This window comes from Otolemur garnettii, unplaced genomic scaffold (genome assembly GCF_000181295.1).
Source record: "Otolemur garnettii isolate 467f Iridium unplaced genomic scaffold, OtoGar3 scaffold00134, whole genome shotgun sequence".
Classification (NCBI taxonomy): domain Eukaryota; kingdom Metazoa; phylum Chordata; class Mammalia; order Primates; family Galagidae; genus Otolemur; species Otolemur garnettii.
This window is the reverse complement of record NW_003852529.1, coordinates 3008912-3025467: the sequence shown is the minus strand read 5'-3', so window position 1 is coordinate 3025467 and position 16556 is coordinate 3008912. Positions and strand designations below refer to the sequence as shown.

Sequence of the window (16556 nt, the reverse complement as noted above, 5' to 3'; positions counted from 1 at the left end):
GCAGTGGCATCCTCCTAGCTCACTATAGCCTCAAACTCCTGGTCTCAGGTGTTCCTCCTGCCCCAGCATATCAAGTAGCAGAGACTGTATCATGTGTGTAAATTTTTTGGAAACAATGTTTTGCTATGTGTTTTTTTTTTTTTTAAGAGAGTCTGGTTTTGTTGCCCAGGCTAGCGTGCGGTGGTGTCACCCTAGCTCACAGCAACCTCACATTCCTATGTTCAAGTGATCTTCCTCCCTCAGTGTCCTGAGTAGCTGGCCTACAGGTACCCCACACCATGCCTGGTTAAATTTTCTATTTTTAGTAGAGATGGGGGTCTTGCTTTTGCTTAGGTTGGTCTGGAACTCCTGAGCTCAAGGGATCCTTCCACCTTGGCCTTGCAGAGTGCTGGGATTATAGTTGGGAGCCTCTGCACCTGACCGGGGTTTTGCTATGTTGCTCATGCTGACTGCATCTCCTGGGCTGAAGCACTTCTTCCACCTCACCCTCCCAAATTGCTGGGATTACAAGTGTGAGCCACTGGGCCAGGCTGTAATGAATTTCTAATATCCTTTGTCGTTCCCATAGCCATCCTAGTTCTGACCTTTAGTTTGGGCTTTCGTAGTATTCTGCTTCCTAGAGTGTTTTTCCAAACATCTTTCCATTATTTCTTTGTGTTTTCAAGGTTCTGCTCCTGTTGTTCCCCTCCTCTATTACTTTCCCATTCTGTAGTCACTGGTGATGTGGGATGGATACTGGACTTCAGTTCATGAGACCTGTTCTTGAATTTCAGCATATAAACTCAAATATTGGGCAAGTTACTTAACCTTAATGAACTTTATTTTTTCATCTGTGGAATAATGAAAATAAAACTCAACTTTTGAGGACAGGTATGGGAGATCATGTCTGTAATCCTAGCACTCAGGTAGGCCAAGATTGAAGGATCTTGAGATAAGGAGGTCAAAACCAGCCTGAACAAGAGCCAGTGTCTTTTCTAAAAATAGAAAAAAAAAAAATTAGGGTCAGGCACAGTGAGTGGCTCATGCCTGTAATCTTAACATTCTGGGGGGGCTGAGCTCACTGATTTGAGACCAGCCCATCTCTAAAAATAAATGGGTGTTGTGGTGGGCACCTGTAGTTCCAGCTACTTGGTAGGCTGAGGCAAGAGAATCGCTTGAGCCTAAGAGTTTGAGGTTGCTGTGAACTGTGACACCACGGCACTCCACCAAGGGCAACAAAGTGAGGCTATGTCTCAAAAAAAAAAAAAATTTAACCAGGCATCATGATTCATGCCTATAGTCCCAACTTAGGATGAGTCTGACTCCAAAAACAAAACAAAACGAAAATACTTAACTTTTGGAAATAGTTTATAGGAACTTGTTTAACTTTAAAGGTTTTGCCCTTGTGGACATGAACTCCTTAGCCTGCTATTCAGGCCCCAATTGACTGGTACAGTCTTACTTTCTATTGTTAGCCTGTGTGTGTTCCAACAAAACCATGCTACCTGCTTGTTTTTTCCCATACACATTTGATTTTCTGTTTTAGTCCCTACCCTAGTTCCCATTCTTTAAACTCCATTTACTGTATAGAAGAAAACCCCTTTTCCTGAATCCTCATAATTTTTTCTTCCTACCTCTCATGATATCTAACTGTATGCAAGATGGAAAGTTAATGTCTAGACTGTACACCTTGAGGGCAGGACATGACTCTTCTTCCATGGTGCCTAGGTAGCACAGTACATCATTGAGTATCTAATATTACTGGTTTGTTAACTGAGTGCATGGTTTCATGAAGACAAAATATAATAATAGTTAATTTATTCTATGGTTAAATGCCTGTGATCACACTATAATTGTCAGGAGGACGGTGGTTATAACAAAGAGACAGTGAGCCAAGGCACAAGAATTTGCCATACCTAATTGCCCAACTTGTTCTGGTCCTTAGAGAAAGGAGGAACAGACTGTTTATGTCCCTTGAGACAGTCTAGTGACTTCAGTTTTATATCTGGCTCACCAGGCTACTTTCATGATTAGTGTGGTTCCCCTGGTTCTGTGATTTTGGGAAATGGGTTCCCTGGATAACTGGCAGAGTATTCATAGTCAGTATAAGGCATTGTGAAGAAGTTGACTGACAGTCCTTTTGTCTTGCAGAGTTGAGGTCTGCCATAATCTCTCCTTTGAATTTTAAAGGAGACAAAAATACCTAATTAACAGTGAAAATAGTAATATAAACACTTTTCCTATATGCAGAGGTTCTCCTGCTTCTTTGAAGGATATTTGAACATGGTACATGGAATACTGAGATATCATTTTCTATACCTTGGCTCAGACCCTTTTCTCAGGGAAGCATATCTTTGCTAGTTCAGATCTTCCTATTACAAGTTCTCATAGTATAGGATACTTTCTTTCTTTCTTTTTTTTTTTTTTTTAGAGACAAAGTCTTCACCCTGAGTAGAATGCTGTGGCGTCACAGCTCACAGCAACCTCCAGCTCTTGGGCTTAGGTGTTTCTCTTGCCTTAGCCTCCTGAGTAGCTGGGACTATGGGCGCCTGCCCAGCTATTTTGTTGTTGTTGTTGCAGTTTGGCCTGAGCCAGGTTTGAACCCATCACCCACGGTATATGGGGCCAGCGCCCTACTCACTGAGCCACAGGCACTGCCCTAGGATATTTCTTATAGTATAGAATATCATTTGTCACAGTTGCCATTTTATATTTCCTTGGCATATTATTTGATGTCTGTTTCCTTGTGAGGCTATAAGCATGTCTAAGCATGTCTGCTACCATGTCTTTTCTCGCTGTTTTATTTCCATATTTGTATAGTGCCTGATCCATGGTGGGTACTTAATGGATTTTTTTTTTCTGTGAATGTGGGTATCTAAAATGCTCTTTCTCCCATCCCGTTCTTTTTTCTTAGTAAGCCCCTAAGTACCCTCCAAGGCCCCCAGAGACTGACCTTGTCTTGAATTCTTCTCAGTTATGTTCCCAAGGTAGTTGATGTGTATTTCTGATGTGGGATCAGTCATTTTGTGTTGTAATTACAGTCAGATGTGTCACTTAACCACAAGGATGTTTTCTGAGACATGTGTAGTTAGGCAGTTTTGTCTTTGTGTGAATGCAATAGGATGTAGTTACATAAACCTAGGTGGTATAGCCTCCTACCTACCTATAGCCTATTGGTCCTATAATACAAATCTTGATAGCATTATTTGTCTTTTGTTTTTGAGACAGTCTCACTACATTGCCCTCAGTAGAGTGCTGTGGCATCACAACTCACAGCAACCTCGAACTCTGGGGCTTAAGCAATTCTCTTGCTTCATCCTCCCAAGTAGCTGGAACTACAGGTGCCTGCCACAACGCCTGGCTATTTTTTTTTTTGTTATTATTGTTGTTGTAGTTGTCATTGTTGTTTGGCAGGCCTAGGCTGAACTCGAACGCACCAGCTCTAGTGTATGTGGCTGGCTCCCCAGCGACTGAGCTACAGGCACCAAACCAAGATAAGGTCTTGTTCTGTCACCCTGGGTAGAGTGCAATAGTGTCATAGCTCATTACAACTTAAGCCTAGACTTCTGGGCTCCAGTTATCCTCCTTCCTCAGCCTCCCCAGTAGCTGGGACTACATATATGGCTACCACACCAGGCTAATTTTTCCTGTTTTTGGTAGAGAGAGGGATCTCGCTCTTGCTCAAGCTGGTCTTGAACTTCTGGATTCAAGCAGAACTTAAAGGCATGAGCAGCTGCAACCAGCCAGTATTATAATCTGTTATAATCTTATAAGAGCACTGTTGTCTATGCAGCTGTTGTGACTGAAAGTTTGTTACACAGCACATGACTGTATATGAGTCTGTTTCTATCTAGCTAGCATAGAATTCTTTTTTTTTTTTTTTTTTAGACGAGAGTCTTACTGTGTTGCCCAGGCTAGCATGCCATGACATCAGCCTGGCTCACAGCACCCTTAAACAACTGGGTTCAAGCCATCCTTCTGCCTGAGACTCCCAAGTCGCTGGGACTATTGGTGCCCCCCACAATCCCTGGCTAATTTTTTTTTTTTTTATTAGATACAGGCTCACACTCACTCTCAGGCTAATCTGGAACTCCTGAGGTCAAGGGATCCTCCTACCTTGGCCTCCCAGAATGCTAGGATTACAGGTGTGAACCACGGAGCCCAGCCCCAGAGTGGAATTCCTGTAGGCAAGGACCATGTCTTATTCAGATCCTCAAAACCGGTCTATTGAATTGAACAAAAATGTGATTTGTACTCCATCAAAATATGTAGAATATATATAACATGGGGCGGTGCCTGTGGCTCAAAGGAGTAGGGCGCTGACCCCATATGCCAGAGGTGGTGGGTTCAAACCCAGCCCCAGCCAAAAACCACAGAACAAACAAACAAAAAAAATAAAAATAAAAAAAAATAAAAAATTTATTTAAAAAAAAGAATATATATAACATAATACCTGAATTCTAACAATGGAAAGAACCTTAGATTGCTAATTAGTAAGCTTGGGATAGGTGTCTAATTTTATTCACCTTCAACATCTTTCTTAGTTCTTATAACTTAAACTAGTGTTTACAAAGTGTGGGCCCTAGACCACATTGTTTGGGAACTAGTTAGAAATGGAATTCTTGGGTCCTATTCCAAACTTTGTGATTCAGAAACTGAGAATTGGGGACTCAGTAACTTTTGTTTCAACTAAGCCTTCCAGGTTATTCTGATACATGTAGATGTTAAAATTTGTGAACCACTGGAATTATAAGATATCTCAGAAGTCATACCTAGGGGAAGTTATTCTGTGGTTATTTTGTAAATAAAGGTATGTTTAGCTTGAACTCCCCATTTTCCTCAGGTATGGCAGTTTTGGGGATACCCAGCATTTTATTTTATTATTTATTTTATCACCTAGTATTTTAGGAATGTTTTTCTGTTCCAAAAGAAAAATTAGCTATCTTAATTTTAAACTTCACAGCTTACAGTTATTTAAAAATCTTTTCTTCTTCTTCTTCTTTTTTTTTTTTTTTTTGAGACAGAGTCTCACTTTGTTGCCCTCAGTAGAGTACCCTTGCAACATAGCTCATAGCAACCTCAAACTCTAAGGCTCAAGCAATCCGCTTGCCTCAGCCTCCCAATTAGCTGGGACTACAGGTGCCTGCCACATGCCTGGCTGTCATTTTTAGAGATGGGGTCTCATTCTTGCTCAGGCTGGTCTTGAACTTCTGAGCTCAAGCAGTCCACCTGCCTTGGCGTCCTATTGTGCTAGGATTACATTTGCCAGAGCCACCATGTCTGGCCTGAAAATCTTTTGTTTAGGGAGGCTCCTGTGGTTCAGTGGGTAGAGCGCTGGCCCCATATACTAAGGGTGGCAGATTTGAACCCGACCCCAGCCAAACTGCAACAAAAAAAAGCCAGGCATTGTGACGGGTGCCTATAGTCTTAGCTACTTGGGAGGCTAAGGCAAGAGAATCGCCTAAGCCCAAGAGCTGGAGGTTGCTGTGAGCTGTGATGTCACAACACTCTACAGAGGGCAGCAAAGTAAGACTCTGTCTCTAAAAAAAAAAGAAGAAAAAGAAAATCTTTTCTTCATATATGTTTCCTACCAGTTGAATTTGCTGACATTTTTCTAAACTGGTGATAGCTGTATAGGCACAATATCTTTGAATCAGAGACACTAAATTTATAAGTGTCTGAAGACTGTTTAATGATGCTTACACAAAGCAAAATTTTTTGTTTATATTTATATGCACTTAACATGCTTTTCTCTTGATGAGTGGAAACTTCTCCATGATGAGTGGTTAAGGGAAGATAAAGGTAAAATATATGCCTTTGTTATGCAGAGTTTAATGAGTGATACAGAAGAATAAAAAGTAGAGGGGTGGTTTTTCTGTAGTAGAAAATACTCATAGCACAGATTTTTTTTTTTTTTTTTTTAGAGACAGAGCCTCAAGCTATTCCCCTGGGTAGAGTGCTATGGCATCACAGCTCACAGCAACCTCCAACTCCTGGGCTCAAGCGAGTCTCCTGTCTCTGCCTCCCAAGGAGCTGGGACCACAGGCACCCGCCACAACACCCAGCTATTTTTTGGTTGCAGCTGTCATTGTTGTTTGGCAGGCCCAGTCTGGATTCGAACCCGCCACCTTAGGTGTATTGGCTGGTGGGTTTCCCCCTTAAGCCACAGGTGCTGAGCCATATATATATATATATATTTTTTTTTTTTTTTTTTAGATAGTTTCACTACATTGCACTTGGTAGAGCGCCGTGGTGTCACAGCTTATAGCAACCCCAAACTCTTGGGGTTAAGTGATTCTCTCTTGTCTCAGCCTACTGAGTAGCTGGGGACTACAGGCGCCTGCCATAACACCTGGCTTTTTTTTTTTTTTTTTGAGAGATGAGGTCTTGCTCTTGCTCAGGCTGATCTCAAACTTGTGAGCTCAGGTGATCCACCTGCCTCGGCTTCCCAAAGTGCTAGGATTATAGGCATGAGCCACTGCACCTGACCCTATACCACAGAGCTTCCCTAGCAATAGATACTTGCCTCAAGCTTGTTTACAGATGTCTTTGTGGACTGAAAAGTGCTTATTACTGCTGGTATTCACACATCGGTATTTCCTGTAGAGGGAGTTGCACACTTCACTCCTAGAAATCTTAATAACATGTCAAATGTGTATTTTATGCTTAGCACTATGCTAAGTGCTTTGTATGTGGCCCACATCCACCATTGTTGTTTTGACTTGATACCTTGAGTTTAAATTTACTCTCTGTTGGTAGTGTGTTGGGCAGTCCTGTGGATCATCTCTTCTGTAGTGTTTAGATAGAATAAATTTGGGGACTCCTTTTTTTCCAGCATACACAAAATACAAATAAAAGAAAAAATATTTATTGTTAAATAAAGGGAACCTTTTGAAGAGTTCATAAGAAAGAACCCCTATGTTGTAGTGTTGTTGCCTGGTTGAATGTTTTCAGGATTTAGTAAACAATATTATGTTTACTCTTTGCTGCCTATGCCTTTAATTATAACCAGTATCAGCCTTTGTAAATTGAAGAAGCCTATTTTCTTTAGTCTTATATGTAAGTTGCTTCTCTCTCTCTCTCCCTCTTTTTCTTTTCTTTAATTATGATTGCTTTTCTCTCCAAGCTTTTTCTGACTATTAATTATTTCTTCTATATTTTTTGTTTTTGTTTTTGAGACAGAGTTTCACTGTGTCTCCCTCAGTAGAGTGCTGTCACGCCCACCACAATGCCCGACTATATTTTTGTTCTAGTTGTTATTGTTGTTTAGGAGGCCCTGGCTGGGTTTGAACCCCCCAGCCCTGGGGTATGTGACTGACGCCCTAACCACTGAGCTACGTGCACTGAGCCAACTATTTCTTAATGTGGTTACCAAAATTATAAGAATTGTTATAGGTTCAGAAGCTTTTTCTTTCTTTCTTTTTTTTTTTGAGACAGAGCTTCAAGCTGTCACCCTGGGTAGAGTGCCGTGGCATCACAGCTCACAGCAACCTCCAACTCCTGGGCTTAAGCGAGTCTCCTGCCTCAGCCTCCCAAGTAGCTGGGAACACAGGCGCCCGCCACAATGCCCGGCTATTTTTTGGTTGCAGCTGTCATTGTTGTTTGGTGGGCCTGGGCTGGATTCGAACTCACCACCTTAGGTGTACGTGGCTGGTGCCTTAGCCACTTGAGCCATAGGCGCCAAGCCAGCTTTTTGTTTTTGAGCCATAGGCGCCGAGCCAACTTTTTGTTTTTTATCTTTTGCTCATTCATTCATTTATTCATTCACCAAACACACTTGGGTATACTCTTGGTGTTTAATGAATGTGCTGGGTATACAAAAATGAATGTCTTACCTATTATCCTCATAGTATGATAGAAGTCATATAATCAACTAATTTTGCTATATTGTTATGAGTGAAATTTAGTAAGTATAAAGTACAGAAGCAAGAAAAAGGAGAGTGAGAAGTGCAGAAAGTCTTCTAAGAGGAGGTAGCTGCTGAGTTGGGTATTGGAACATTAATGATTTCCCAAGCAGGCTAGGGGATGAGGATGGAAATTCTAAGCAGAGGAATTGGCATGTTCAAAGGCAAAGAAGTATGGTTCATCTTTGAAAGGTACATGTGAATCTTTCTAAGTGTAGAATATAAATGTCTTAACACAATAACTGGGAAAATGACATGAAGGCTATGTTAACCAGTTTGATGAAAGTATTTCAGATTATATATAGAACCAACACACTGTACCCCATGACTGCATTAATGTACACAGCTGTGATTTAATGAAAAAACAAAGGCAAAGAAGTATGAAACAGCACCACAAGTTCAAAACAGTATTGCCTATATAGTTCAGTGTTACTGGAACATAATAAGAGGAGTGGATCTGAGAAACACTCTGAAGGGCATGAGTCATGCTGAGTTGTTTGTACCTGATGCAATTGGTGATGGGGAGACATTGTCCCTGATACTGGTTTCCTACAGTTTTAGGAAAGGAAAAAACTACTAAAATTGTGATACTCAAGTCATATTTGACCTCTGCAATTACAAGAGATGCCCACCATGACTTGTATTCATCTTTTGTTACCAACATATAGTAAGCATTACATATTTTTTTCGGGCAGTCTTCTTTGTCATCCAGGATAGAGTGCAGTGGTATGATCATGGCTCATTGCAACCTCAAACTCCTTGGTTCAAGCACTTCTGCCACAGCCTCCTGAGTAGCTAGGACTACAGGTGCAGGTTACCATACCCAGCTAATTGTTTTTATTTACATGTACTTATTTCTTTTATTTTTCTACAGACACAGGGGGCTTAACTTACTGTCTGGGTTAGAGTGCAGTGGTGTCGTCATAGCTCACTGCAACCTCAGGCTCCCAGGCTTAAGTGATCCTCCTGGCTCAGCCTCCTCAGCTGGGATAACAGACATGTACCATTGTGCCCAGCTACTTTTACTTATTTTGGTAGAGCCAGGGTCTTGTTCTTGGTCAGGCTGGTCTTGAACTCCTGGACTCAAGCGTTCCTCTCACCTTGGCCTCACGTAGTGCTAGGACTATAGCCATGAGCCACAGCAGTCAGCCTAGAAACACAGCTAATTTTTTTTTTTTTTTTTGTAAAGATGAGGTCTCACTATGTTGCTCAGGCTAGTCTTTAACTCCTGGCCTCAAGAGATCCTCCTACCTTGGCTTCCCAAGGTGCTGGTAATACAAGCATGAGCCACTATACTTGGCAACTTTTGATTTATTTATATTAACTTTTATGTCTGTAGTAACATTTAACTCACCAGTTACTTATTTTTAATTTTAAAAAAATTTTTGAGACAGAGTCTCATTTTGTCACCCTTGGTAGAGTACCATGGTGTCATAGCCTATAGCAACCTCAAACTCTTGGACTTAAGCAATTCTCTTACCTCAGCCTCCCAAGTAGCTGGGACTATAGGCCCCTGCCATAATACCTGGCTATTTTTTGTTGAAGTTGTCATTATTGTTTAGCTGGCCCAGGCCACATTCAAACCTGCCAGCCTTGGTGTATGTGGCTGGCGCCTAATCATTGTACTATGGACCCTGAGCCTATTTATTTATTTTTTGAGACAGAATCTCAAGCTGTTGCCCTGGGTAGAATGCCATGGCATTCATAGCTCACAACAACCTCCAACACCTAGGCTCAAGCGATTCTCTTGCCTCAATTTTTCTATTTTTAGTAGAGACAGGGGTCTTGCTTTTTGCTCAGGGTGGTCTCGAACTCATGCGCTCAAGCTATCCATCCATGTCAGCCTCCTAGAGTGCTAGGATTATAGGCGTGAGCCACTGTTCCCAGCCTTACCAGTTCCCTACCAAATTATAAGTTAATGTAATGAGGTATCAATATAGATTTGGATCACTTTTTATTAGGTAGAACTAGTTAGAAATCGTTATATGGATTTCTTAATTTTTTCTAGGCATTTCTGCACATGTTTACTCAGGTCAGTGGCTAATTAGTATACTACTTCTTTACTTGGCTTTGTGAGCTCTTTCTCAGTTTAAACTCCTCTGTTTAGGATGTCACTCCATGTTTTCTATATCATTTATGAAAATACCAGGAACAGTCCCAAACATTGTACTGTGGGAAACATAGGCATCTGAATAAATCCATTTACTTCTGCCCTTTATTTATTTATTTTTATTATTATTAAATGATAGCTGTATACATTAATGCAAACATGGGGTACAGTGTCGTGTTTTCATATACAATTTGAAATATTTTCATCAAACTGGTTAACATAGACTTTGTGTCATTTACTTATTGTGTTAAAACATTTATACTCTAATTCTAGAAAAGTTCACTTGTACCCTTGTTAGACCATATAGGTGATCTTTCCAGTCACCCTCCCACCACCCATCCGCCCTTCTCTCCTCCCTTTCCCCACCCCCTCCCCATATTCTTAGGCTAGAATTAGGTTGTAGCTTTCATTTGAGATCTATAAATTAGTTTCATAATAGGGCTGTGTACATTGGATACTTTTTCTTCCATTCTTGTGATACTTTGCTGAGAACATTTTCCAGTTCCATCCATGTAAACATGAAGGAGGTAAAGTCTCCATCTTTCTTTAGGGCTGCATAGTGTTCCATGGTGTACATATACCACAGTTTATTGATCCATTTGTGAATCGATGGGCATTTGGACTTCTTCCATGACCTGGCAATTATGAATTGAGCTGCAATAAACATTCTGATACAAATATCTTTATTGTAATGTGATTTTTTTATCTTCTGGGTATATACCTAATAAAGGAATTGTAGGATCGAATGGAGGTCAATTTTTAGTTCTCTATCTGCCCTTATTTTTAACCATTTCTTCATATGTCCTACAATTCTTTCAGATTATATATTTTATCTTATTTTTGTGGGGATATATAAGATATATTTTTATCTTATTTTCTCTGTCATCCTGGGTAGAGTGCTGTGGCATCATAGTTCACAGCTACCTCAAACTCTTAGGGTTAAGGGCTCCTCTTGCCTCAGCCTCCTGAGTAGTTGGGACCTCAGGTGCCTGCCACAGTGCCCAGCTAGTTTTTCTATTTTTAGGAGAGATGCGGTTTCACTTTTGCTCAGGCTGGTTTGAACCCCAGAGCTCAAGCAGTCTACCTGCCTTGGCCTCCCAGAATGTTAGGATTACAGGTGTAAACCACCTTGCCTGGCTTATCTTATTTTTAATATATAGTATTGGTACATATTTATGGAATACATGTGATATTTTGTTACATGTATAGACTATAATCATCAAGTTAGTATTTGGGGGTGTCGATTATCTTGAGTATTTATCATTTCTATGTGTTAGAAGTATTTCAAATCTTCTTATAGCAATTTTGAAATACACACTTTCCCCTCCTTTACTGGACCTTATACTATCATCTACAGTACTTTTTTTTTTTTTTTTTGACGGAGCCTTAAGCTATCCCCCTGGGTAGAGTGCCATGGCATCACGCTCACAGCAACCTCCAACTCCTGGGCTCAAGCGAGTCTCCTGCCTCAGCCTCCCAAGTAGCTGGGACTACAGGCACCCGCCACAACGCCTGGCCAGTTTTTGGTTGCAGTCATCATTGTTGTTTGGCGGGCCCGGGCTGGGGATTCGAACCCGCCACCTTAGGTGTATGTGGCTGGCGCCTTAGCCGCTTGAGCCACAGGCGCTGCACCAATACATTTTTTTTTTTTTAACCACAGTCACCCTACTCTATTTTTTTCTTTTTTTTTTTTTGAGACAGTTTCACTTGGTCATCCTCAGTAGAGTGCTGTGGCATCATAGCTCACAGCAATCTCAGACTCTTGGGTGATCGTCTTGCCTCAGCCTCCCAAGTAGCTGGGACTACAGGAGCCTGCCACAATACCCAGCTATTTTTATTTTTACTTATTTATTTATTTATTTATTTATTTTGAGACAGAGTCTCAAGCTGTTGCCCTGGGTAGCATGCGGTGGCATCATAGCTCACAGCAACTGCCAACTCAAGTGATCCTCTTGCTTCAGTTTTTCTATTTTCTATTTTTTATTTTTTGAGATAGTCTTAAGCTGTCGCCCTGGGTGGAGTGCTATAGCATCACAACTCACAGCAACCTCAAACTCTTGGGTTTAAGCAGTTCTCTTGCCTCAGCCTCCCAAGTAGCTGGGACTACAGGTACCTACCACGATGCCTGGCTATTTTTTTATTGTAGTTGTCATTGTTGTTTGGTGGGTCCAGACTGGATTGAACCTGCCAGCTCTGGTGTATGTGGCTGGCACCTTAGCTTCTTGAGCTACAGTTTTTCTAATTTTTTTGTAGAAAATAGTGTTTATTTTATTATTATATTTTGCAGTTTTTGACCTGCCACCTCTGGTACATGGGGCTGATGCCCTACTCCTTGAGCCACAGGCACTGCCCTAGTTTTTCTGTTTTTAGTAGAGACGGGGGTCTCACTTTTGCCCTTGCTAGTCTCAAACTTGTGAGCTTAGGCAAGCCACCGGCCTCTGCGTCCCAAAGTACTGGGATTATAGACAGGAACCAACATACCTGGCCACCCTACTCTCCTATTGAATGTTAGAATTCTTTCTAACTGTATGTTTGTACTCATTAACCAACTTGTGTTTACTCCACCCCAACCCTATCGTTCTACTCTATACTTCTATGAAAACCACTCTCTTAGCTCCCACTTCATGAGTGAGAACGTGTGATATTTTTCTTTCTGTGCCTGACTTACTTCACTCAAAATAATGATCTCTGGTTCCTTCCCTTTTGCTGCAAATGACATGATTTCCTTCTTTTGTATGTCCAAATAGTGTTCCATTGTGTATATATACCAAATTTTCTTTATCCATTCATCTATGATGGACACTTAGTTTGATTCAGTATTTTTGCTGTTGTGAGTAATGTTAAAAAATATGAAACACTTCACAAATTTGCATGTCATCCTTGTGCTGGGCCATACTAATTTGCATATATTGTTCTAATTTTAGTATATGTGCTGCCAAAGTGAGCACCAGATTCTGTATTTTAAAAATTCTGTAGAGAAGCTTTGTTGAAAGTTTTTATAATTCTAAATAAATTGTATCTCTTGAATTTCTCTTCCATGGAATCTATGTAGCCATTGGAACATCATATTCAGGAAACTCCTGTTAATATTTGTGCCATCCTAAGTCAAATTGGAATTTTGAGGGGCTCTCAGCAACCATGAACCAAGCAACCTCACTAGGTAAAAGTAGAAAAGGAGTTTCAAGCACCATGGTTGGGTGTCAAGTGATTGGTGGTCTCAGCTTTTTAGCCTGTCATCTATAAGAATAGCCTTTTCTCATTTTTTATAGATTAAGAATTTTTTGGCTCAGTGCCTGTGGCTCATCAGCTAGGGCACCAGCCACATATAACAGAGCTGGTGGGTTCAAATCTGGTCTGGGCCTGCTAAAGAACAATAACTACAATAAAAAAATAGCCAGGCATTGTGGTGGGCGCCTGTAGTCCCAGCTACTGGGGAGGCTGAGGCAGGAGAATGACTGAAGCCCAAGAGTTTGAAGTTGCTGTGAGCTGTGACACCACGTCATTCTACCAAGGGCAACAAAGTAAGAGTCTGTCTCAAAAAAAAATTTTTTTTAACCACCTAGCTGCATCATCTTAACTTGGGAAAAGACTTCATTTTAAGACCTATATTAAAGCAGAACTATTGGCTAAAATTTCTCAATCTTGTTCTGTTGTGGTAATTATTTGAAGGACATATATATGCTTACCCATATTAATCAAGTTCATTGGTTTCTGCTAAAGCTCTAATAGGAATAGAATAGCAAGCTGGTATATGTCCATTCAAAGTGAAATCTTTATTTCACAAGCATCTGATAGATCTTTGCCACAGGACTTTAAATTAGGAGCACTGGATTAGGTGTGAAATAGTCTCTGTATAGTTTCTAAAAACAAATTTTTTTTTTTTTGAGGCAGAGTCTCACTTGGTTGCTCTCTGTAGAGTGCTGTGGGTCATAGCTCGCAGCAACCTCAAACTCTTGGGCTCAAGAGATTCTCTTGCCTCAGCCTCCCAAGTAGCTGGGACTACAGGTGCTTGCCACAACACTTGGCTATTTTTAGAGATGGGGGGGTTGTCTGGCTTTTGCTGAGGCTGGTCTTGAACTCCTGAACTCAAGCAGTCCACTCACCTTGGCTGCCCAGAGTGATAGGATTACAGGTGTGAGCCACTGTGCCTGGACTAATTATTACTGTTTTAGCATATTCATTCTAGTTTTCTTCCATGCGTAGAAGTATTTTCCATAGTTTATTTTTATTGCTGAATATATTCCATTGTGCATATATACATGGGAATTTGTTTATTTACTTCAAATGGACATTTAGGTTGTTTTCAGTTTTTTGCTATTATGAATGAGGCTGCAATAAATATATCTGCACAAATCTTGATGTGGACATATTTTTATTCATCTTGAGAAAATACAAAGGAGTAATTGTTAAATTATAAGGTAAATACATGCATAATTCTTAAAGAAATTGCCAAAGTATTTAACCATCTTACACTCCTTCAGCAGTGTAAGATGAGAGTTGCACTTGCTCTTTGTTCCTTGCCTTGATATATTAGTCCTCTAGTTAGTGTAAAGTGGTATCTCATGATTTTAATTTGTATTTCTCTGATGACTAATGATGTTAAGCCCCTTTTCACCTGCTTATCAGGTCATTTGTAGATCATCTTTGATAAAGTGTATGTTCAAGCTTCACCCTTCCTCTCCCCCCCCCTTTTTTTTGTTTATCTGTTCATCTTTTACATTGTTGATTTGTAGTTCTGTTAATATTCTGGATATGAGTTCTTTATTAGATTTATGTGTTGCAAATACTTTTTCTGAGTCTGTGACTTATTTCCTTTTTTTTGGAGACAGATTCTCACTATTTTACCCTTGGTAGAGTGCTGTCACATCAGAGCTCACAGCAACCTCAAATTCTTGGACTTAAGCTATTGTCTTGCCTCAGCCTCCCAAGTAGCTAGGACTACAGGTGCCACAATGCCCGGCAGTTTTTTGGTTGTTGTCATTGTTTGGCAGGCCTGGACTGGGTTTGAACCACTAGCTCTGGTGTGTGTGGCTGGCACTCTAGCCACTAAGCTAAAGACTCTGAGCCTATTTCTTCATTTTCCTAATGCTATATTTTGGGGATCAGACTTTTTTTTTTTGAGTCAAAGTCTCACTTTGTAGCCCTCGATAGAGTGCTATTGTGTCACAGCTCACAGCAACCTCAAACTCTTGGGCTCAAGTGATCTCCTTGCCTCAGCCTCCTGAGTACCTGGGACTATAGGTGCCCACCACAATGCCTGGCTATTTTTATTTTTACTTATTTATTTTTTTGAGATAGAGTCTCACTATGTTGCCCTCAATTGAGTGCCATGGCGTCACATGTCACAGCAACCTCAAACTCCTGGGCTCAAGGCATTCTTTTGCCTAAGCCTCCCACATGGCTGGGACTGCAGGTACCCACCAGAGCACTTGGCTGTTTTTAGAGACGAGGTCTTGCTCTTGCTCTTGCTCAGGCTGGTCTTGTACCCGGTGAGCTCAGTTAATCCACCCACCTTAGCTTCCCAGAGTATTAGGATTATAGGCATGAGCCACTTCCCCTATCCCCTATTATCATTTGAAAAGTACATACTATTATGACATAATTGACTTTTATAAGCCATGTTTTAAATAAGATATGGTCTAGAACAGTGGTTCTCAGCATATGATCCATGGATATACCCAAAGATTGTTTTATTGAGGGGTCTGTGAAGTCAAAACTATTTTCATAGTAATATTATTATTTGGCTTTTTTTCTCTCATTCTCTAATAAGTGGAGACTTTCCAGAAATTTAGTGGAACTGTATAGAATTAACTATATGATGTGTGATGATAATTCTCTCAGACCCAATGGAATGTGTTTGTGGTGTTTTGTATTTTCTAGAATTTCCTAAGGTGGTAGATTTAGTGTATAAATGTGTGCTTTCTCAGAGATTTAATTCAGTTTTCAGTACTCAGTATTATGTTTTTAGTAGCTATCTTTGGTTATACCTTCTGTAATCTGTAACCTCACTATAGTCCGGTATTCATTATTTTGAAATTCTGAAGTTTTCTTTGAGCTTCTGTGAAAATACAAGTACAATTTGTTGCCTTTCACAATTAAATATTTAGAGCATTTCCCAGTTTTAATGTGTGTTCATCAAATACTGATATATACAACCCATATAAATAAAAGCTGTTTTGAGATCCTCAGTAAATGTGAAGAGTATAAGGAAACCAAAAAGTTTGAGAACTTCTGGAATAGGGGCTAAGAATGTAGACTTCTTAATAGCTAGATTTGAGTTTGAACCCCACTTTGGTTACTTGTTAAGTTATTTTGGCTCAAGTCACTTAATGTTTTTGATTCTTTCTTTATGACTAAAGTTGTTTTACAATTTTACCTCATAAGGTTGTTGTGAGTATTAAATGGGCTTGAAAGTGCTAGTATATAGGAGGCATTCATGTTAACTGTTGTAATAGAAGATGTAGTAACATCTAGCTATAGCATTTCTGAGCAATATTAACCTGTATAAAAGTGGATTAAGTCCTTGTTTTCATTCTGCTCTTGCCCATGCCTCTAGAACTTTT

At 40.3% G+C, this 16556-nt stretch overlaps 1 non-coding gene across 1 annotated transcript; it reads right to left on the bottom strand.

The window, feature by feature from the left end:
* Window positions 1-12836: 12836 nt before the first annotated feature.
* LOC111727975 lies at window positions 12837-12941 on the bottom strand. The gene has a single exon (XR_002775396.1). It is a non-coding gene; the product is annotated as a U6 spliceosomal RNA (small nuclear RNA).
* Between the last annotated feature and the right edge of the window lie 3615 nt (window positions 12942-16556).